Source organism: Ostrea edulis, chromosome 6 (genome assembly GCF_947568905.1).
Source record: "Ostrea edulis chromosome 6, xbOstEdul1.1, whole genome shotgun sequence".
Lineage (NCBI taxonomy): Eukaryota > Metazoa > Mollusca > Bivalvia > Ostreida > Ostreidae > Ostrea > Ostrea edulis.
The window spans coordinates 342,269-367,500 of NC_079169.1; the positions used below are offsets into that span (position 1 = coordinate 342,269).

General features: G+C 36.1%; 1 long non-coding RNA gene and 4 other non-coding genes across 5 annotated transcripts; 4 read left to right on the top strand and 1 right to left on the bottom strand.

The window, feature by feature from the left end:
* Nucleotides 1-7,917: 7,917 nt before the first annotated feature.
* Nucleotides 7,918-13,729, bottom strand: LOC130047048 (uncharacterized). The gene is made up of 3 exons (XR_008796107.1): nt 13,636-13,729; nt 13,486-13,539; nt 7,918-8,857 (listed from the first exon to the last, which is right to left on the bottom strand). It is a non-coding gene; the product is annotated as an uncharacterized LOC130047048 (long non-coding RNA).
* Nucleotides 13,730-19,676: 5,947 nt separating this feature from the next.
* LOC130047487 (5S ribosomal RNA) lies at nt 19,677-19,795 on the top strand. Its single transcript, XR_008796377.1, has one exon. It is a non-coding gene; the product is annotated as a 5S ribosomal RNA (ribosomal RNA).
* Nucleotides 19,796-21,436: 1,641 nt separating this feature from the next.
* LOC130047488 (5S ribosomal RNA) lies at nt 21,437-21,555 on the top strand. Its single transcript, XR_008796378.1, has one exon. It is a non-coding gene; the product is annotated as a 5S ribosomal RNA (ribosomal RNA).
* Nucleotides 21,556-23,200: 1,645 nt separating this feature from the next.
* On the top strand, nt 23,201-23,319 carry LOC130047489 (5S ribosomal RNA). Its single transcript, XR_008796379.1, has one exon. It is a non-coding gene; the product is annotated as a 5S ribosomal RNA (ribosomal RNA).
* Nucleotides 23,320-24,969: 1,650 nt separating this feature from the next.
* LOC130047490 (5S ribosomal RNA) lies at nt 24,970-25,088 on the top strand. The gene has a single exon (XR_008796380.1). It is a non-coding gene; the product is annotated as a 5S ribosomal RNA (ribosomal RNA).
* The last annotated feature ends 144 nt before the right edge of the window (nt 25,089-25,232 follow it).

Below are 25,232 nucleotides of genomic sequence, written 5' to 3' on the forward strand. Positions count from 1 at the left end.
GTCTTGGAGAAATTATTGGTGTACATCAAAAGTTATGTATATATAGAATTTAAGGAGGTATGCTACACCAGAGAAATTTGATGTAGATGAAAAGTGTAGGATATGTACAAAAATATTTTGAATTTGAAAATTTTCAAATTTACTTTATTTTGTCAAAAAATACAGTTTTAGTAGAAGGTAATCTGAAAAAAATTTAAAACCCCTGCTGGACTCGAACCTGCGACCTACAGTTCAGCAGTCGGTATTCTAACCTACTGAGCTACTTGGCTAGGTATTTAAATAGAAAAGGAAAAGTCAAATATTGCTGATATCGATTTTGTCATCCATGTTTTTGAAGGAAGTCGGCCATTATGACGATGTAGAGTACTACCTTAACATAAATGCATACATCACCCTTCATATTGTCTAGGTTACCAACATCACTAACCTAAACGTTTAGTCCTTTAATTGATATTTTTGTATAGAATTGAAAAACAAGTTCTTGATATCCTCCATGTTCTCCTATAGAGTTCTTTATGCATCTATCAGTCAAGTTTACCCAGGATTTCAAACAGCTGCCTAAACAGAGTACATGAAAGACATGCAGACAAACCAATTACTAATGTTCAATCTATGCAAATTGTACACAATTGTCATCCTGAACACACTGCCTGTCAAATTTTGCACATCCTCTTTTAAAATCCTAGTCATCTCAATGAATGACACCCAACACATAGACACACTCAACAAAGCCAACAAATAAATCTGCAGCATTCTATATAAAGTTTACCATTTTTTAAATTGAAAGTACAATTGCATGCACCACATTTCATATTCCCCAGTTTGAATTCTACACAAGGCACTTCATCAATGCAGAATAGCTACCTTAATAAATCAATACAGAAATAAATAACATTGAAACTATTTGAATTCCATGATATCTGATGCTTGCATTATCCATCCTTTAATACTTGTAATTCTACCCTAATTCATATTGCCAAATGAAACTATACAACAGTTATTGACTAGTCATACCCAACACTAATTTTTTCTCTTTTCTTTTATTTATAAGCTTTGTTTACGTTCAACGTAAGGTATGTAAGGAATGATTAAGGTAAAAGCTAGGTCACCAAAAACTAACAAAAAGTGGAAAGACCTCTGACCCTTCGCACACAATTAAGATTGCAAGTGTTCTATTTTACCCCCTCCCCTTTCATTCAAGGACCCAGCAAGTTACAACATGTAATACAAAAATGAATTTTCGGTATATGCTATGATTTCAAAACTTATTGCATATACTGACCGAGGGAATTGAACCCACTCCTTTTTCCATTCAAAAAATGGAAAATGTGCACCTTTACACCTGGTCAGTTGTAAATATTAAAATGTTGAAACCAACGTTATACCGAATTAATTGACACAACCCTGACTTAACTGTCCTCTTTTCAGCATCTGTCTATGGGACTCTCCTTTAACTTAATTACTGGCTTTGGAAATTTTTTTTTAGGGTAAAATAAACAATCATGTCACCATATCATTACAAAGGTAACTATAATGTGAAAGTAAATACTACAATAACTAAAGACATAATCTAAATCTTGTCTTATTTGGTTGAAAACAAAAAACATAAAAAAAACAAGAGGCCCAGGGGACTTATAGGTCACCTGAGTATCATGTAACAACCTTCCAATGTTTGAATTAGGTTTGTGTTTAAATATAAGAATTTTACTTTTGGATGGAAGAAACATTGAATAGCTATGTGGTCAGCCCCGCCTTTGCACCAGAACCCCTGACCCAGGGGCCATAAATTTCAGTTTTGAAAGAAGCATCCTTGATCATCATTATCATACTATTAGTTTGTCTACTTAATACCCAGCAGCAGAGGAGAAGATTTACAAAGAAATAAAATGCATTTTCACTATATGATCAATAGGGCCCCACCCTAATACCAGAACCCCTGACCCAGGGGCCATGAATTTCACAATTTTGAAAGAGGCATCCTTGCTCATCATAACCATGCTATTGGTTTGTCTACTTAATACCCAAGGACAGAGAAGAAGATTTTCAAAGAAATAATGCATTTTCACTATATGACTTATAGAGCCCCACCCTAGCACCAGAACCCATTATCCAGGGGCCATGAATTTCACAATTTTTAACAAGAGGTACTGTGAGCAATGCTCACTAAGAATACCCCCCGCTTACCCCAATCTCCCAAAGGGTGTTGGTAATAGGTATAAACTACCTCTTTTCTGAGTGTTGCTACTTCGATGTCCAGTGCACATGACCTTTGACCTTTTGACCCCAAAATCGATAGGGAACATCTTCATCCCATGGGTAGTCCATATGTATGATATGGTGACTGAAGGTGGAAAGGATAACGCTTTAGAGCCCGGAAACCATATTGCTACTTCAATGTCCAGTGCGCATGACCTTTGACCTTTTGACCCCAAAATCGATAGGGATCATCTTCATCCCATGGGTAGTCCATATGTTTGATATGGTGACTGTAGGTGGAAAGGATAACGCTTTAGAGCCCGGAAACCATATTGCTACTTCGATGTCCAGTGCACTTGACCTTTGACCTTTTGACCCCAAAATCAATAGGGAACATCTTCATCCTATGGGTAGTCCATATGTAAGATATGGTGACTGTAGGTGGAAAGGATAACACTATAGAGCCCGGAAACCATATTGCTACTTCGATGTCCAGTGTGCTTGACCTTTGACCTTTTGACCCCAAAATCGATAGGGAACATCTTCATCCTATGGGTAGTCCATATGTATGATATGGTGACGGTAGGTGGAAAGGATAACACTATAGAGCCCGGAAACCATATTGCTACTTCGATGTCCAGTGTGCTTGACCTTTGACCCCAAAATCGATAGGGAACATCTTCATCCCATGGGTAGTCCATATATATGATATGGTGACGGTAGGTGGAAAGGATAATGCTTTAGAGCCCGGAAACCATTGCGTCTACAGACGGACGGACGGACAACCCGATTCCCGTATACCCACCCACAACTTGTTGCAGGGGGTATAAAGAGGCATCCTTGCTCATCATTACCATGCTATTAGTTTGTCTACTTAATACCCAGAGACAGAGAAGAAGATTTTCAAAGAATTTCTACATTTTCACTATATGACCAATAGAGCCCCACCCTAACACAAGAACCCCTGCCCCAGGGGCCATGAATTTCACAATTTTGGTAGAGGGCTCAACGCTCATTATAATTATGCCCACAGTTTGGCTTCTTGATGTCCAGGAGTAAAGAAGAAGATTTTTTAAAATTACACTCATTTTGATGGTTTTTGCCCCACCCCTCAGGCCCCAGGGGGGCAGGGACCACGAATTTCACAATTTTTGTTCCCCTCCACCCACAGATGCTATATGCCAAAATTGGTTGAAATTGGTTCAGGGGTTTCAGAGAAGAAGCTGAAAATGTTCAAATGTTAACGCACGACGACGGACAAAAACAGATAGCAATAGGTTACCTGAATGAATTCAGGTGACCTAAAAACCCATTTAAAATTCAGCAAATCAAATTGCAGCACATGTGCATTTTTCAGAATGTTTATATATATGCCATATTGTACAACCTCATAATATATACCTAAAACTTAATATTTCAAATCATTTTGTTAAAAAACAAAGAAGTAATATTAAGATTTTTGTACCCCCAAATGAAAACAACCTTGATTTCTTGTCTTGACTACTAATATTTGTTGATATAACGAGTTTCATAGCATTTCATAAAATCAAAGGTATCACGGACAACTGCCTCAGAGTTGACTCGTCCATGATTTCCAACAAAGGAGGGTTTACACAGCACCATCTTATGAGCTTTAATTAGTTACTGTATGGTAATCTAAAACAAAAATGTACATTTAAGATTCAAAATTCAAGATCAAAGATCCCTATCCATGGTATCCACATTTATTGGTACATGTCAAGTTCGAAAAGAATTGGATTGGTAGTTATCAAGAAGATAAAAATGTTCAATTGTTAATGCATGGCGGACAATGCACGACAACCAATTGCAATAGGTTGCCAGAGTTTATTCAGGTGACCTAAAAATTCAACATTAATTACTGACAATTCACTGAGCATGCAGTCAAAAGTAATTCAGTTACATAATCTATTTGCTCTAAATTCTGTGTAAACATTTAGATAATCTTAATTAACTTGAACTTACACCTGAATACCTTGTCCAGTTAGTATCTACACTATACTAGAATGGAGTTAAGGTGTTTCCATCTTTGATGCTTTTACAGATAATCCCTGTAATTTTGATTTGAAATTCAAAGAGATGATCTAAGTCTTGAGAATTGAAATAAAGTAAAATTTCAATATGTTGTAAGCATTTTATCAATTGAATTCTGTGGCTGGTAACCAAAGTACTCGATCTATACAAACTACTCTAGCAAAGATTGCGCCAAAATTAAACACCACAAAGATATTCCAATTTTTGGGGTATAAATTACAGCATTAAAACACTATTACTCCTTTTGAGTATGAATATCACAAAAAATAAATCATTTGAACTTGTTAGAATAATTTGGCATTTAAAGTGTCTCTACTGTGTCTTTGTATTTCTTTTACACAATGAAAAGATTCACAGCTATACCAATGTATGCATGTCCATAACTTTTCAAATAATGGAAATACCATCAAAGTTGGTACATTTGTAATTCAAGGCATGTACTACATATGTATCTAAAATTATGAATTAATAGCCATGTTGCCGGGAGGAAACGTTAAAAATATGGCTTCTATCACGGATAACGATAACTTTTCAATACTTATCGTAGAATTCAAAATTGTTAATAAAATGAACTGATATAGTTTGTAAAATATTATTCATTAATAATTTTTAAAAGCTCAATTTAAGCTGACATGAATTAATATATACGTACACCTTTCTCATCTTATCCGCCATATTTCTCTCAGGTAGCCCAATTTACTCTACCCATATATACCCCAAATAAGATTGTCACACCTGAGTGATTTTCTAGGTGGACTCGACCAGTGCACATCTCCGATAGTAATATATAGTGAATGAGAAACAAATAAAATCACATTTTAAAACATTATGCTTTGCTCAAAATTATAAAACATTTATTGTATACCAATGCAACATTCTGAAAGTTCAGATAATTTAGACAAAAATGCAAAAAAAAAAGAAGATTTTCTTGCATACTTGCAAGTATTTGCAGTTTCTTGTGAAATAAATGCGGAGAAATCATTTGCCAATTACAAACTGATAGAATGGAATAAGTAAAAAGCATAAAATTTATTATTTATATCAATTCTTGCAAAATACAGGTGCATGCCATATGCATAATATGTAATGCACAAAAAACAAACAACGTATCAAATACGGACGTCCACTCAACAGGTATCAGAGATGTGCACTTACCGAAAATATTAGATTTTCTTTATTCTGATAAATCCAGGAAACAAAATGATAAACTCCATTTGTATCTCGTTAGAACTTTACAACACGTCATTCCATTATACAGACTGCCTTTACAACATGTCATTCCATTATACAGACTGCGACAAACTTCACCCATGCCAAACTGGGTGTCTTCAATCAGGGGAGATGTAAGAGTCAAAATTTTTCCTGTATTGAATGCTTGTCTGGTCGAGATTTTGCAGTTTATAGAAATTGGGAATCTAATCATACATGTATACACTGATCATCTGGTTGGATATATTGCATGCATACAGGGTTTGACACTAAGGCACGTCCGACCGACCGAGTCTACTAAATGATGGGTCCGGTCGGGTAAAATGTCAATTTACTAGTCCGACTGGTCGTATTGAAAAAATAAACAAGAAACTTTAAAACAATAAGATTGTAAAGAGTTTGTGAGCAATTTTAAACCACGTGATGACATAATCTTTATTTCTATTTCTAATACATAAGTCGCGATCGGAAGTGATGTACGTTTTACGACATCTGCTCGATGATGGGTGTAAAGTTATGTTTCGGATAAATAGATATAAATTGAATTCATTTTTTAAAAAAACGTTTATTTGAATTAAATATAAGAAAGTGTTTATCAAATTAATAAATTACGTCGTAAAGAGCCATTTTTCGGTGTTGACATATGTGCGGGAATGTCTCTATATTCAAATACGACGTCTCGTCCTCAAGGAAAGATGTCCCAAGAAAGAAAAGGAAAAGGTTGGGAAGAAACAAAGCAGGGCTTATGAAATAGAAATTTAAAAAAACCCGGTTGAGATCATTTTATTCTAAATGGACTAAAGAATTCCCGTGCCGAGTAGAATTTAACGAAACAGAAAATGTGTTTGAAAATTAAAGCATATCAAATTGATTGACGAGACTGATGATGTTTTTGAGACAATCAAATAAGGATTAGTTCAAACTTAACGTTTGTCATTAGAAGTAAGTAATTAAATATGGAGAAACTATCACTTTTTTCTGCACAATTGCTCAGCCGGCCCGGCTAGTGGATGTAAGGTCAGGTCTAGTAAAATTCATTTGAAGTAGCCCGACTGGTCTAGTGCTCAAAAAAGTAAATGTCAAACCCTGGCATAATTCAAAACTTATCGATGATCATATATACAAACCTGGATATACAAATAAGGGAATAATGATCGAAATATAAATCTGTGTGAAAATGCAGGTATTACATTTGCAATCCATAATAAACATTTGATTACACAAAGACACATATAAAAGGAAATATATAAACAAAAATATAGTTTTATTGTCTCTTTGGGAACCATATAATTATTTACGGTCTCTGTATGTCCATATTAATTGATTGAACAGGTGAGAGAGAGAGAGAGAGAGAGAGAAAGAGAGAAGAGAGAGAGAGAGAGTCCTACTTTGATGTACAATATATTATTTCACAGAAGGAAAGAAAATTGATCACTGCATAGATATAAATGTAAGCTTACAAGCATTAACAATTTCCAGCTATTTTAAAAATTAAGAATGACAATATATTGGAAACTTACAGAAGTTGATGGTTAAAATTGAATTCATTACAAATTTTTAAAAAAAATATTAATTTGGACTGCGCATGTAGAAAATACTGACTTTGTATGTTAGAATAATGGAAAAAAGTAAATTGTCAAAAAAGAGGGGAGAGCAGACCAGCCTCCCTGCCCACCTCAACCCCTGGCCTGTATACGTGCCTGAAACAACATATCAATTCGTGTTGAAAGAAAGGTGCACATCTGCATTTCATTAAATTTCAAAGGAGCTCGAATTTATGTGTTCCCCTATTAATTATTTTGTATGCAAGATTCGTTCCCGAATTGAGAATCGCGATCATGCTTTCAGTAAGAGCAGAAATGAATTCATTTTGAAGTACATCTAGTTTGAATGCAAATGTGGGGGTCCTTCTTTTAATTTCATCAGACTCATTAGAACCCCCTCCCCCAAACTATGCAGCTTTGTTATACCCGCACTTTCTGAAGAAAGTTCGGGTATATTGTTTTTATCCCGGTCCTTCCGTCCGTCCCAGTTGTTGTCACTAAAACTGTGTCCACATTTACAGCGCAATCCAAATGATATTCTAGGAGGTGAATAGCAAAGTCCTGTAAATGTGCAATAAGGTTTCAGAATTTTCATATTGGCCCCATGGGCAAATGGGCCTGAAAAATGACGTTTTCTAACATAAAGCTTGTCACTTAAACTCCATCTACATCTGTAGGAGCAGTCACATGATATTCTAGGAGCTGAATACTAATGTCCTGTAGATGTGCAATAAGGTTTTGAAATTTTCATATTGGCCCCAGGGGGCAAATAGAGGCCGAAAAATGATGTTTTCTATCACAAAGCTTGTCACTTAAACTCCATCTACATCTTTAGGAGTAGTAACATGATATTCAAGGAGCTGAATACTAATGTCCTGTAGATGTGCAATAAGGTTTTGGAATTTTCATATTGGCCCAAGGGAGAAAATAGGGGCCGAAAAATGATGTTTTCTATCATAAAGCTCCATCTACATCTTTAGGAGTAGTCACATGATATTCTAGGATTGTTGACCTTGAATGACATTGAAAGTGGGTCAAGGTCAAAGTCACTTTCTCCTCCACAAGGAATTGAGTAGTTGACCTTAAAAATGGGGTTAAGGTCAAAAGTCAAGGTCATTCTTCAAGATATGGGTCTCCACAAGTGACGCAACATTGAGTATGTACGTCATTCCAAAGGAAGTCTATATATCCCCTTCCTTCACGGGATTCAGCATGATAGCTGTCTGCATCAAGTACTTGCGAGACACAGATAGATGACCGATTATCTACGCATAACTTGGAGAAAGAGTCTCCATGGGAAAGTTCTGTCAATGTCAAGGAGGACTGCATGAACCAACCAAGTACCAATTTACATATCTGCCCAATGTTCAACATTAGGACACTGGTACTGATCTTTAAGCAATACACAAAATTGACACTCTACACAAACTGATAACCTCCCCCCCCCCCAATAAAAAAAAATAAAACAAATACACATACACAGAAAGAGTTAAACATGTACATTTCACCTTCTATAATATTGTAAACCAATAAATGAATAAAAAATAATTCAAAAAAAAAAAAGAAAGAAAAGAAAAGAAATGATAAATGAAATAAATGAACAAGCTAGACTTGCCTGATCAGGAATGATGCAATATCCTCTGTTCAGATTCTATACTCAGGAAACATTTTCTTTGTGCCTTTGCTCAGCCTCTTAAATCCAAATGAAATGACATCCACGTCCACACATGTACACAAATCATCCAACGAGGAAATGCGCAGCTTCCCCTCCTGTCGTCCGTTTACTGCATCCTCAAAAGTGAAAGTAGAAATCCCCGCCAACCAACTCTCTCACATGTCACGTACTGTTTCGGATCCTATAAAAAGCCACTTTATCAATGTACAATGATCACCATCATGCATTCAAACACAAATAAACAACATTGATATCATTCAAACTCCATTATTTCTTCTCTTTGAATCATCTAGTATTTTAACCCCCGGCCACATTACCTTCGTAAATATTTTGCTCACTAAAATGTCATGCTGGGTCAAATGATCACAGATATATTTAGAAGGGGAAAAAGTGGAACAGCATATGAATAATACTAATAAAACGTAATTTTACAGCGATGGTGCCATATCATGGGTTGCCATACGAATACTACTATTGGATATGTTTGATAGGAAAATAATGTCATAGTTTTGAACAAAAAACAAAAACAGCCCCAACTAAATCATCACAGAGATATGAACATGCACCAACATATTTTAAGTTTACTGATACAAAATCTAAATGGTGCTAGGATAGGCAGACATGCAGTCAGGGCAGACCCCATGCACTCATCCTAATGGGATCCAACTCTTTTCTAGCTAAAATTATCTAACTATAACAAAATTTTAATTTGTTTACTGCTTTTTCACAATGTCCTCGGCAAGAACTGCAGCAGAAATGGTTATGAATGTGCATAAAAATCTCACAGATGTGACATTTGTCTGCATCGATGACATCAACATCAAAAGCACTACAGATTGGAAGTTTATCAATTAAAGTCTTTAGTACCAAGTTTTCAACAACATCAAGGATCGTTGGACGTTTTTATAACAACTTCAACTGTCAGTATCACTTCCTAATCACCAGAGGGTGTGCCAAAAACAATCTTTTTAATCATCCACTAATTGTTTATTATCACTAATTGCTGTGTAATCATAAATAAACTCCTCAAATGGCTTCAGTAATTACTGTACCCTCGTTAATTGACATTTACCTGTGCAATCACTGTGACAGAAAATCAATAACAGGAAATAGACGACTTTCGATTGTCTCAGGGTTTTTCCTTATCAATATCGAAAAATGGCGCTCAGAAAATTTTTGTTGTTGAAAATTTGAAATGACGGAAGATTTTACATTTTAACGGAAGGAACGGAAAGGGGGCTCAAATTCGGGAGATTTTGTCTTCCGACGGAAGAATCACAGGTCTGGAAGTTACGAAAATTATGCGTGACTTAGGCAACTCTTGTATATGAATTAGTGATGGCTAAAGACGACTTATTTCTGATACAAAAATATCTGCCTATACAGGTTTGAAGATTATTTTTCAGAATGTTTAATACAAGTGAATGCCCTAGCTAGTACTAAAAACACGAGAGATAAAACAAAATTTTATTTCCTCATGGTAGGCATATGAATCGAACATTGAATCGAGCGTTTATATTGAACAGTATTGATATTTCAGTGAATCGTTTCAGCCCTAGAGGACTACACCTGCTCTTTCTAAATATCCATTTAGTTTCAATTTAGTATCAATAGCACTAAAGAAGATGTTATTAAGTGTTTTACACATAAACACTATATATACACCAGCGATTTTTTTCCTTATATAACTGGTACCGATAAACGGTACCATTCCCAATGCCAAGAACCATTGATTTTTCCCAATTTTGAGACTAAAAATTCCCAATTTACTTGCCGAAAAATAGACCGCTGACATCGTAATTTACTTAGTCTGAAACGTTGTACAAGTTAACTAAAATGTTCACTTCCAGTATTAAATCGAAAGTACAGATCATGGCAGTGCGCATGTTTTGTAGAGCTACGACGATTCTAAAATGAGGCTACGATGATTCCTTATGTACCACAACAGCAAATATTACCGTAAAAAAGTTTTTAAAGGGATGACTACTTCTTGTTTCGTTCTCTTTTTTCTTTTCTTTTAGTTGAAATCATTTGCCGATACATTGGTAGAAAATTCCCAATTTGTTCGATTTTGCCTATGGTCCACGTATTGCAGTCCTTTTTTAAAGCAATACGTGGACCATAGGCTTGTGTTTTGAATAGGAACTTAATATGAATCAAGGTGTACGTTTGATCAGTCGATGTTTAATTTAACAGATGCACTTTAATTAAATTCAATAATAAGTAGCCGATCAATTACCAAATGATATTATTTCCGATTTTAAGGACATTTAAGGACATTATTTTTTCTTCTTCAAAAATCTTGAAAATAACAACTTCATTTATTTAATTAAAATAAATTTTATTCCAACAATCTCTATCTTTTCCCTGAAACTTTGAACAAAGAAGTTATACTTTATTAAAAACTAAACATAATGAAATAGGTACATGATATCACTGAATAGATCGATTTGGATACATTGAAAACCCTCCCCCATGGCACACACGCACAAATACAGCAAAAAACATTAGCGATTTATCATAAATAACTGCCAAAATCCATACACGCAAAAATTTGACACCTTTAATTAATAATATTAGGTACATGTATATTTGGGACAAGGCGGCGAAACCTCTGAGGGCGAACATGTATTGGGGGCGAAGCCACCCGTTACCTGCTCATTGTTTTGTATTGAATCCCGATCCCGATCAATAAGTTCCCCAATCGGCAATACTCGACTGTCTCCGCTACGCTCCGCATATCCATTGAGCATGCGCACACTCAGTTTTCTCCAGTGCATACGGTTTAACCTCGCTTATATATTTTCTGCGTGGACCTCAGGGTCCACGCAATAATAGCAATATTTTAGCCTTAAATCTGTGTTATGTAAACAAAGACTCGAGTCTTTTTATGTATAAAGACAAACAAGTGAAATATTGATTTTGTAATATAAAACATCTTAATTTTGCATAATCTCAAATTTGAACTTCTAAATGACACAGTTTGCCCCCAAAATGCTTGAAATGTGAAAGATATAATAAACTTATATCGATATCCATTTCTTTTAAAAATTTCGTAAACAAATATAGCATACCGCAATCTTTGTTTACAAAACAAATAATAAACTCTCTAAAATGAGCTTCTGTGATAATGTATAACCTTAATTTTTAAGTGAACTCTTTTAAACACATTAGACAGAAGATTTTGATCATTAAAAGTGAAAAAGAAAATTTTAGGGAAAATCGTGAATTAGTCCCTTTAAGGTTCAAATTATAACAAGAGCAGCATGCAACTTCAGTTTATCTAGAGATTGGTGTTAGTAAAAAAAAAAATCAAAACTGAGTCTGAGAAAACTTTGCATTTTATCTCTCAGAAAGCTTTCTAATATTTCATTTTTGATTTTAAAAGCATATGTTTCTGATGATATCAACAAAGATAATTATTTCAAATATGTCAAGAAGCTATCTGAGAAACCAAATGCATGTGTACTAAGTTTTCCAAATTGTTCATATTTGGATTTTCACCCCTTTCCCGCTAATAAATATTAACTCATAATCATGATAATTCAACCATGAGACTTGAAACGTGTGAAAATGAATTAACAGCAAGTAAGTGTTGATTTCCTTACAAAAGATGCATGCAATATCAAAATTATGGAAAGCCAATCTATACTCAGTACATCAATCCAGGCAAATCTGAGTTGAATCATTAAAGTGCAAACTGTCACCAGTTCTAGCATATTTTCACATTTTCAAAAATCAAAACAGGCTAGCAAAGAGAAGGATGTAGACAATGCATGTCCATTTCTAACATGAATACGTTTCATACATCAGCCCACCTCAACTGAATAAAAAAAAAAAGTATAGATCTAGAAATTTTGGCAATATGGTCTTTTAAGTTTTTGGCGATCACTCTTACATCAGATTATGTACAAGCATCCTAGGTACACTTATTTACAGTCTTTCTCGCTAAGTGTGTCCATTCGATGTCCCAGTCTATATCAATGTTATTATGGATGGTCAATGCAATTATCAACTTTCAGGGGAGGGTTAGGATGGGGGCATCCTCAGACTATAATATCTCCAAAAAATGGCATATGAATTGATTGATTACTGATTATTATCTATATTGTGAAACTTTGATAATTAAAGAAATTATGTAGAATACAATTTTACTGATTTTTGTTAAAATTCCAATACAATTTGTGTAGTTTTTACAATCGAAGGAATTATGCTTAGATCCTGGATGGGGAAATATTCATTTGTTGTCAAAGGGGGAAAGGTACCCTTTACTGGTAGTAAAAGAACCTCAATCAATAAATCCCTGTATGTATTGAATAGTCTCTAGAAATATGAATTTCTTAATGTATTTAATATATGAAAGTAGAATTGAATCTAGACTGTTCTGGTCATTATAATCATCATAATTTTCATACATTTATGTTGCTGGAATGTTCATAAAAATGTTTGTTTCTTGGATCTAAATGTACTATTTTCTAACAGTGTTGAGACATTTATCACATTCAAATCAATTTTTAAGTACCAGGATACAAAACTAACTAGAAAATATGAGAGATCAAATCTTTTTTTAACTTGATTTTCACACTTGACAATTAAGTTGAGTTTGAACTCCAATAATTAAATCAAAATGTACATTACCAACAAGTTTAACAAATCAAAAAACACACGTCATCAGTTTATAATCATAATAATTCATAGTATTGTTAATTTCAAAAATGCAAACCATATGTTATCATTATCAAAAATTCTTTTTATTCCCTTATTTCTATTATGATTTTAATTTTCATTATTTAAAAGTTTTTAACTTACATTCTGATAAACTTTGGATTCCCCAGGAGAATGTTCTGATCATGATCAACACCCCTGTTTCAATAGAAAAATTGCAAAGAATGTTTTCTATTTATAATTTAGATCTGGAAACAATCCCTAATATGTTTATCACTCATTCATGTTTGTTACCTGTTGGACTTTTTTCCTTTGTTCTTGCAAGTTTTACCATTTGTGAATAATCCTTGGAAAAAGAAAAAATCATGGAACAGCTAGGGTTTCAAATTACTGCTCACCCACTCGCACTGGCGACTATACTTTGCTTGTGGGCACCCCAAATTTCTGTGGTGACCGTAGTTGTCTGATCAACATTTTTCTTTCCCACCGATCCAAGTCCTAATACAGTAAAATATCTGTATCTCGAATACCCCGCTTCAGAGTCGAAGTCGACCGCCGGTCCCGGCCGTTTCCCCTATATAAATGATTTAAAAAAAACCTTCCGATTTTTCGAACACAGTAATCTCGAATACCCCGTTTATGTTGAAGTATTTTCAAGGTCCCATACCCTAAATTCACCTGGTTTATCTCGAAGTGCAGTCGATTTTCCGCTCTGCTTACCATACCTGGCATCATTAAGTCACACATTCACACATGCGGCTACATCAATTATAATTAATGACCGCTAATCCACACTCGCCTTTTCCGGGTAGACCCAGGTCGCAATAAATGGTTCAACAGCTTGGGTGATTAGTGAAGCTTCCAACATTACGCCTAAAGTTCACCGCCAATTAGGAACTAACACACCCGATTCCGGGGATGGTGTTTTGAATGACACACGCCCTATCATTAACATGTGGGTTAGATAAACGCACAAAATCATCGAAGTACGATTGAAGGTAATGCGCTTAATAATGATAATGCATTTGATAACACACGCTTCATCATTAAAACTAGTACTGAGAAAACACGAAAATTTATTTAATAAACATTTAAAAGTTTTTTCAGAGTTATTGCCCTTGGATTCAATATTTTGAAATGTATCATTGATTATTCATCTATAACTTAGACTTTTGAAATATTTTATTTTTAACAAGATTTTTTACAATAACTATAGGAAAAGACTCCAACAAAATGTATGTTCCTATCATGCATAAATGCAAGGTGAAGACAACGAACAGTGATCAATCTCATAACTCCTACAAGCAATTAATACAAAATAGATAGTTGGGCAAACACGGACCCCTGGACACACCAGAGGTGGGATCAGGTGCCTAGGAGGAGTAAGCATCCCCTGTTGACCGGTCATTGATTTTGCAAAATCTTATGACATCACAGGAGGGTGGAATTACTTTAATCCCTCCTTTTTTGTTTCTTGCGTGATAGGTTCTTTCATTACAACGCAATAACTACATCCCAGTCGAGCCTGGACATCAGTAAACCTAAAGTAGCATACAGGCACGACCATCTTAATTTTGAAACACATTGTGAATTCAATTGGGTGTTTATATATATTAAAAAACCCAAAATGTTTGTCTTTGAAATTCCACAATATTAATTTATCAACTTGTATTAAACTATATGAAACGGCAACGGGGTTGCTGTTTATAATGCAAATCCCATACTATGCATCAAATATCCTCCTTCAAAAAAATATCCAAGATCGATTTTGGATATCTCGAACTCCCGGATATCTCGAAATTTGTTTGAGGTCCCTCGGACTTCCAGATAGAGATATTTTACTGTATAAACATAGTTTAATTTCCAGTTGCCACTTTGTAAAACATTCCTGAGGTATCAAATTACAAAACGTAATTAAACCAGAAGTTGAACAATGCAAGGTTACTTCAAACGAAAAGAAAGTGTCTGTTTTTACCAAAGTGGAAAGAAGGGGAGAATATGGCTCAACGGTGAAAAGGGAATGGCATGTGCTGTGTGTACAAAACATGACACGAAAGGTCCAATCGTTATGACAGCTTGCCCGAGTTATAAACTTGACAGCATTGTAAAGCTGAGAACTTTCGAAATCGCATAAAAAGTCTGATGAAGCATGTTTTGCAGTGATGCCATGAGAGAGAGAGAGAGAGAGAGAGAGAGATTGAGAGAGAGAGATTTGAAACAATAAGGAAATGAAAACAGACTTTGAATATTGATATTTCAATTTTTCAAATAAATCGCAATGTGACCTGATATTTTTTTTCTTGTAAAATAAACAACAAGTTATTCAATTATTTATGTAGGGGCTACTAAAATTTCATGTGGGCTAAAATGATTTCTTATTCAGGGGCCCACTTGGCCCCCCAAGGTATTTATAGTCGAAGTTGGAACCCTGAAGGAAATGTGTATTTGTAAAGAATTTCCATTGGTTTGACTTTATAAGAAGGGAAATTTTCCAATATTTTCAAAATGTCCGCTACGCTACTATCACAAAATCTTTTAAAATTTCGAATGAATTTAACATATCTTTCCTTATCAACTTCCAGTCTTCCTTCAACATGTTCATAAATCAAAGAAATTGGTTCAAATCAATATCAATGTATCTCAGTGTCATGCATAATTGACTTGCATTATAGTTAACCAGACATGTTTGAGTTGTGAAAGTCATTTAATTTAAAAAATATCCGTAATTGTTTTAAGTAATTATAAATGTTAGTTAACATGTTACATTGCATCTAAATTATCGTTCTTGATTTGTTTTTAAAATACTGAAATGTCAAAGACCATTTGTCCTTGTTGTAATATCTCAACATCACTATTTTCTGGTTCAAGACAGGGACGATCCAAGAATTACGGTTACGGGGGGGGGGGGGGGCACCACTTTATGAGGCAGGGGGTCTGGAGGCCGCCTTGAGGCCCCCAGTGGGTCAAGGGCAAAGCCCCGGTGGGGGCCCAAGAGGCGAAGCAAAACTAGTACGCATCTATTTCATCACAATAATAATTTGATTAAAATGCTGTTCAATATTGAACAGTTTGGGAACACTTCCCCTATAGCGAGATAAACTCGCTAAAACGCGATTATCCCTCTTTAGCGAGAAAGTAAACATTACCATAAACAGGTATTGTGGCATCTTTATTGAAAATAATGGCAAATCCCTTGCAACGCTGAATAAGTGTGACACAAACTCAACATGATGCGAATTGTTTCTATGAAATTGAAAACATAGTAAAAAAATTGCATATCAAAGTTGCTGCGTAAGAGGGAGGCAATCTGAAATCCAATACACAGTGTCTTTGTTTAGATTAATATATTTGCAGACGTATCAGACATTTTAGCACTTTTTCTTCTTTTCACGTGAAACACGAAGAGATGTACTCCACAGGTGTTTTTCTCGGTTGTACGGGATATATTTAATCTCGCTAGAGAGGGATAATCACGTTTTTTTGAGAATATCTTGCTATAGGGGAAGTGTTCCCAACCCGCTGAATAGGGTTGTTGTGATGATAGGAGATTCGGGGAAGTAATTCTGTTGGCGTGGACAATTAGATGTTCGAGGCCAAGTCACGAATGATTTAAAATAAATCTTTAAAATTGATATGTTTAGTACTGCTTCCATTTTAATTGTCTTATATAAAAAAGACTCATTAGATATTCATGGGACTCATCAAATTTTCGTGGGACTCAAGCTGCTTATAAACCACGAGTCCGGGACTTGTCTTCAAGAATTTCTAGTGATAACCCTGATAATCGCGTTTTAGCGAGAATATCTCGTTATAAGGGGAAGTGTTCCCAACCTGTCAAACATGACATCAGATTTCATGAATAACATGAAAAGTTAGGCCTGCATACACTGCACTGTAGCTGTACTAGACTATTACTCACGGCTAGCTTTCCCCAGTCGTCGTCGAAGGTATATCATATGCAGTCCCGTTGTCAATAATGCACATCTAATGAAAGTTTCAAGTTAATGCTGCTAAAACTAAATATGACACACATAACTATACTAGTGGTCAATAAAGTACGCATACCACCGTTTTATCACAAGTTCCAAACTGACCAAAGTGTCAGAACATCATGGTCTTCCGTCATCTGGTTCTCCTAGCTGAAGATCAGTTTACATTTCGAGAGTAAGCTAATCAACGCTACGTGCAGTCACAGACGATTTGAATAATACGTCCCTAACGCGGTTGTCCAAATCGACAGCATAAATATAGACATGATATGAAATGGTTATTATAAACCAATCCGATTACCTAACTCATAAACATATGTGAAGACAGAATGAAAGAAATATATGTCATGATACATTGGACCTGGTTTTAGACACCACTGATGAAAGCTGATGTAAACATCTAAGAACAGTCGAATTTTATTTTTTACTGATAAAGCCTATCATATGCCTAATTAATGATATCATTATCATAAACATCCTTTATTTAAATTCATCACTTTTTTTAAATAAAAAAAAAATCTTTAATTACTTATTTTGTATAATTTAGTATGAATCTCTCCCCCCTTTCTCTCTCTCTCTCTCTCTCTCTCTCTCTCTCTCTCTCTCTCTCTCTCTCTCTCAAAATGATACATGAGATCTAACAAACACATTAATCGTAAAATGGAATAAAAAAACGTTTTTGTGACAATATTTTTGGTTCGTGGTATCTTTTGCATTACAGTGGAGTATTAATCATGTGTACTTATACTACCTTTACTATTATTACATGCAGTGCGGTTATGTACATGCATATATATTTTTTAATTTTATTTTGTGTGTGTATTTCTGACTGTTTTGCATTAGGATACACGGTGGTACTTACATGTAATACAAATAAGTATTATCATGTTCAAAATGTCTCGTGTATGAACATTAATTGCTCATACTAATAGTGTATATTTTGCTCTTGTTTCGTTCTTTTCTTTTTATCATCATTTTTAAAAATAAACATTGCACATTGAAATGTTAACAATCATGTATGTTGTATGCCCGAGAGGGCCCTAATTTGGAAAAAAATCATATTCTATTCTATTGGTTCGAATTTCCTCTCAAATCAAATAATATTTATTTATTTAAAGTCGGACATTACCATAAATCTACCGTTATTTTTTTTTCTAAAATGGTGAAGAATTAAATATTATCATAAACAGTAATTTATTACATGGTTATTTCGTGTGTTTAGAACAACATTGCACTCTACATTGTAAGACAAGTTCGATCACATCATGAAATCAATGTAAATAAAAACTCGGAGTAATTAACGTTACAGTCGTTCATATAATCGTTCAAAGGAGGGTTATATATATGTAGATATCAATATGTATTATGTGCATTTATCATTTGCCTTGCATGTTTACTAACATTTTCTCCTCACTAACTATCATCCACAGTGTATATGTACCTGACGTACCACGCCCTTTTCCTTTTCGCGTTTAGCGCGTGTCCTGTTAGTTTACCGAGCTGCTTGATAAAATTATCATTAAACTGCTTGCTTAAATGTATAAATTTTACTTCGAACATTTTACATTATCTTTTCATTTATAATAACAACGTTAAATGAAGCTGTGAATACTTACATATCGACTCGAAGGTTTTTCATCATTTCCGCCATATGAATGCGCGCGCATACGGGCGCGTCGGAAATATTCATGTGTGTTAATGGCAGACCGATAAAACTGTGTGACTGTCTAACACACAATCACATTTTACCTTCCATCAGAGGACTTTTACAAAATTTCACCAAATGATTGATATGGACATTTTATGACAATCCCGACAATTTTCTTCCGAGGACGCGAAAAAAGTCCTCGGGAGAAATTTACGTCCTCGGACTATTGGTGTTTTTTCACATCATGGTCCTCGGGAGATGGGTAAAATCAACACACACACACACACACACACACACACACACACACACACACACACACACACACACACTGCATTGGGTGAATCATCATATTACATGCACAATATTGAATTTCACCAAAACAAAACCCAGTCCAAAGAATTACCCCCCTTCCAAATTAGAAATGATAGAAAAATACAACAAGGTGTGAAAAACAACCACCACCAACATACACACGTCCCATATACATGTAGTCCACCACCACCCCTCCCTTCTTTTCATCTGACCGCAAACTGTGCCCTCGACACAAAACAACATTAACAACCCGCACGATGTCAAAATAAACATTTTAAAACCAGTCATTACTTCCGTCCAGTATTTTGTACAGGAACGAAATAATCCCAATCATCTCGTACAAAACGTGTACACTGGTCATGTCGTAAAGTTAACGCAGGTTAAGTGTCTACGGCCATATCACGTTGAAAGCACCGGTTCTCGTCCGATCACCGAAGTTAAGCAACGTCGAGCTTGGTTAGTACTTGGATGGGTGACCGCCTGGGAATACCAAGTGTCGTAGACTTTTATGTTTTCTATTTCATTTTTAAAATCACATTTCTATGCCAACGATTGCATTACTGTAGCAATTTCATTCATTTTTTATTACATTTTCAACAGTGAAATAGTATAATTTATCCAGTGAATAAAAATTATATTTTTACTACAGTAATACCCCCCCTCTCTCTCTCTCTCTCTCTCTCTCTCTCTCTCTCTCTCTCTCTAGATATATATATAATATATATATATATATATATATACAATTGTACATTATTTGTCTCTCGCCACATTTACGAATACAGAACGTCGTTTAGCCGAAAAGGGGGAAAACTCCGATTCTTTTTTTACTTACTCAAACAGGACTGGAAAAAGTCATTAATTCCGTATCAAATCAGCACAATCAATAAATGACCATTCAAAGAATAATAATTATTAAAATCAAATCATAATCAATTCCACGCCAAATGACGCGTACAGTTTCACACTGTATATTTGTTTATTTAATGCAGGCAATTAACGGTATATTAATTGTCAGTCCAAGCTCAGCATTCATGGCACCTGACCTCTCCGGTTGAGGCAGATAATAATATGTGTATTCAGGCGCCTCGCGTGACATTATGAAATGAAACGAGTTTCTCAATTAGCAGTGTCACTGTGCACTATATAGGAGGTCGCACGACAGGCAAGGACATCACAACCCTAAACTACATTGCAATCGAATACATTGTCAAATTACTACTACTACTACTACTACCAAAGATGAAAGCTACACCAGTCATCTGTCCCAGGAGGAAGTCCATGGACAAGCGATTCTCTCTGATGGACAGCGAACGCCGTTTCAAGAGAGCCTGCGACCAGATTGTCCTGCTCAATTTGAAGTTGTCCGGCCTGCTGTCCAGATACACCAAGGCCAGCACGGCAAATCATCGTTCCTCCAGATATAGCCTAAGACTGAGACTTGCCGTTGTAGAGGGCCTCAGAGACATGTACTACGATTACGCTTACAGCAAAGCCCAGATTGTTGCAGATCTACGGCATGAAATGTTTGGAGAAAATGTACAGATCATTGCAGACGACATGTCAGACTCCGAATCGGATGAGGACTACTGAGCTTTTACCACAGAATACGCATTGACTGCGGAAAACGGCTCTTCTTAGAGCCAGGCAAGATTTTTGAAAAGATACCTCTATCACACGTCAATCAACATCAGACATGTAATACACATTCACGTGTAATAAATATGTCCACACACACACACACACACACACACACACACACACACACACACACACACACTGCATTGGGTGAATCATCATATTACATGCACAATATTGAATTTCACCAAAACAAAACCCAGTCCAAAGAATTACCCCCCTTCCAAATTAGAAATGATAGAAAAATACAACAAGGTGTGAAAAACAACCACCACCAACATACACACGTCCCATATACATGTAGTCCACCACCACCCCTCCCTTCTTTTCATCTGACCGCAAACTGTGCCCTCGACACAAAACAACATTAACAACCCGCACGATGTCAAAATAAACATTTTAAAACCAGTCATTACTTCCGTCCAGTATTTTGTACAGGAACGAAATAATCCCAATCATCTCGTACAAAACGTGTACACTGGTCATGTCGTAAAGTTAACGCAGGTTAAGTGTCTACGGCCATATCACGTTGAAAGCACCGGTTCTCGTCCGATCACCGAAGTTAAGCAACGTCGAGCTTGGTTAGTACTTGGATGGGTGACCGCCTGGGAATACCAAGTGTCGTAGACTTTTATGTTTTCTATTTCATTTTTAAAATCACATTTCTATGCCAACGATTGCATTACTGTAGCAATTTCATTCATTTTTTATTACATTTTCAACAGTGAAATAGTATAATTTATCCAGTGAATAAAAATTATATTTTTACTACAGTAATACCCCCTCTCTCTCTCTCTCTCTCTCTCTCTCTAGATATATATATAATATATATATATATATATACAATTGTACATTATTTGTCTCTCGCCACATTTACGAATACAGAACGTCGTTTAGCCGAAAAGGGGGAAAACTCCGATTCTTTTTTTACTTACTCAAACAGGACTGGAAAAAGTCATTAATTCCGTATCAAATCAGCACAATCAATAAATGACCATTCAAAGAATAATAATTATTAAAATCAAATCATAATCAATTCCACGCCAAATGACGCGTACAGTTTCACACTGTATATTTGTTTATTTAATGCAGGCAATTAACGGTATATTAATTGTCAGTCCAAGCTCAGCATTCATGGCACCTGACCTCTCCGGTTGAGGCAGATAATAATATGTGTATTCAGGCGCCTCGCGTGACATTATGAAATGAAACGAGTTTCTCAATTAGCAGTGTCACTGTGCACTATATAGGAGGTCGCACGACAGGCAAGGACATCACAACCCTAAACTACATTGCAATCGAATACATTGTCAAATTACTACTACTACTACTACTACCAAAGATGAAAGCTACACCAGTCATCTGTCCCAGGAGGAAGTCCATGGACAAGCGATTCTCTCTGATGGACAGCGAACGCCGTTTCAAGAGAGCCTGCGACCAGATTGTCCTGCTCAATTTGAAGTTGTCCGGCCTGCTGTCCAGATACACCAAGGCCAGCACGGCAAATCATCGTTCCTCCAGATATAGCCTAAGACTGAGACTTGCCGTTGTAGAGGGCCTCAGAGACATGTACTACGATTACGCTTACAGCAAAGCCCAGATTGTTGCAGATCTACGGCATGAAATGTTTGGAGAAAATGTACAGATCATTGCAGACGACATGTCAGACTCCGAATCGGATGAGGACTACTGAGCTTTTACCACAGAATACGCATTGACTGCGGAAAACGGCTCTTCTTAGAGCCAGGCAAGATTTTTGAAAAGATACCTCTATCACACGTCAATCAACATCAGACATGTAATACACATTCACGTGTAATAAATATGTCCACACACACACACACACACACACACACACACACACACACACACACACACACACACACACACACACACACACACACACTGCATTGGGTGAATCATCATATTACATGCACAATATTGAATTTCACCAAAACAAAACCCAGTCCAAAGAATTATCCCCCTTCCAAATTAGAAATGATAGAAAAATACAACAAGGTGTGAAAAACAACCACCACCAACATACACACGTCCCATATACATGTAGTCCACCACCACCCCTCCCTTCTTTTCATCTGACCGCAAACTGTGCCCTCGACACAAAACAACATTAACAACCCGCACGATGTCAAAATAAACATTTTAAAACCAGTCATTACTTCCGTCCAGTATTTTGTACAGGAACGAAATAATCCCAATCATCTCGTACAAAACGTGTACACTGGTCATGTCGTAAAGTTAACGCAGGTTAAGTGTCTACGGCCATATCACGTTGAAAGCACCGGTTCTCGTCCGATCACCGAAGTTAAGCAACGTCGAGCTTGGTTAGTACTTGGATGGGTGACCGCCTGGGAATACCAAGTGTCGTAGACTTTTATGTTTTCTATTTCATTTTTAAAATCACATTTCTATGCCAACGATTGCATTACTGTAGCAATTTCATTCATTTTTTATTACATTTTCAACAGTGAAATAGTATAATTTATCCAGTGAATAAAAATTATATTTTTACTACAGTAATACCCCCCTCTCTCTCTCTCTCTCTCTCTCTCTCTCTCTCTCTCTAGATATATATATAATATATATATATATATATATACAATTGTACATTATTTGTCTCTCGCCACATTTACGAATACAGAACGTCGTTTAGCCGAAAAGGGGGAAAACTCCGATTCTTTTTTTACTTACTCAAACAGGACTGGAAAAAGTCATTAATTCCGTATCAAATCAGCACAATCAATAAATGACCATTCAAAGAATAATAATTATTAAAATCAAATCATAATCAATTCCACGCCAAATGACGCGTACAGTTTCACACTGTATATTTGTTTATTTAATGCAGGCAATTAACGGTATATTAATTGTCAGTCCAAGCTCAGCATTCATGGCACCTGACCTCTCCGGTTGAGGCAGATAATAATATGTGTATTCAGGCGCCTCGCGTGACATTATGAAATGAAACGAGTTTCTCAATTAGCAGTGTCACTGTGCACTATATAGGAGGTCGCACGACAGGCAAGGACATCACAACCCTAAACTACATTGCAATCGAATACATTGTCAAATTACTACTACTACTACTACTACCAAAGATGAAAGCTACACCAGTCATCTGTCCCAGGAGGAAGTCCATGGACAAGCGATTCTCTCTGATGGACAGCGAACGCCGTTTCAAGAGAGCCTGCGACCAGATTGTCCTGCTCAATTTGAAGTTGTCCGGCCTGCTGTCCAGATACACCAAGGCCAGCACGGCAAATCATCGTTCCTCCAGATATAGCCTAAGACTGAGACTTGCCGTTGTAGAGGGCCTCAGAGACATGTACTACGATTACGCTTACAGCAAAGCCCAGATTGTTGCAGATCTACGGCATGAAATGTTTGGAGAAAATGTACAGATCATTGCAGACGACATGTCAGACTCCGAATCGGATGAGGACTACTGAGCTTTTACCACAGAATACGCATTGACTGCGGAAAACGGCTCTTCTTAGAGCCAGGCAAGATTTTTGAAAAGATACCTCTATCACACGTCAATCAACATCAGACATGTAATACACATTCACGTGTAATAAATATGTCCACACACACACACACACACACACACACACACACACACACACACACACACACACACACACACACACACACTGCATTGGGTGAATCATCATATTACATGCACAATATTGAATTTCACCAAAACAAAACCCAGTCCAAAGAATTATCCCCCTTCCAAATTAGAAATGATAGAAAAATACAACAAGGTGTGAAAAACAACCACCACCAACATACACACGTCCCATATACATGTAGTCCACCACCACCCCTCCCTTCTTTTCATCTGACCGCAAACTGTGCCCTCGACACAAAACAACATTAACAACCCGCACGATGTCAAAATAAACATTTTAAAACCAGTCATTACTTCCGTCCAGTATTTTGTACAGGAACGAAATAATCCCAATCATCTCGTACAAAACGTGTACACTGGTCATGTCGTAAAGTTAACGCAGGTTAAGTGTCTACGGCCATATCACGTTGAAAGCACCGGTTCTCGTCCGATCACCGAAGTTAAGCAACGTCGAGCTTGGTTAGTACTTGGATGGGTGACCGCCTGGGAATACCAAGTGTCGTAGACTTTTATGTTTTCTATTTCATTTTTAAAATCACATTTCTATGCCAACGATTGCATTACTGTAGCAATTTCATTCATTTTTTATTACATTTTCAACAGTGAAATAGTATAATTTATCCAGTGAATAAAAATTATATTTTTACTACAG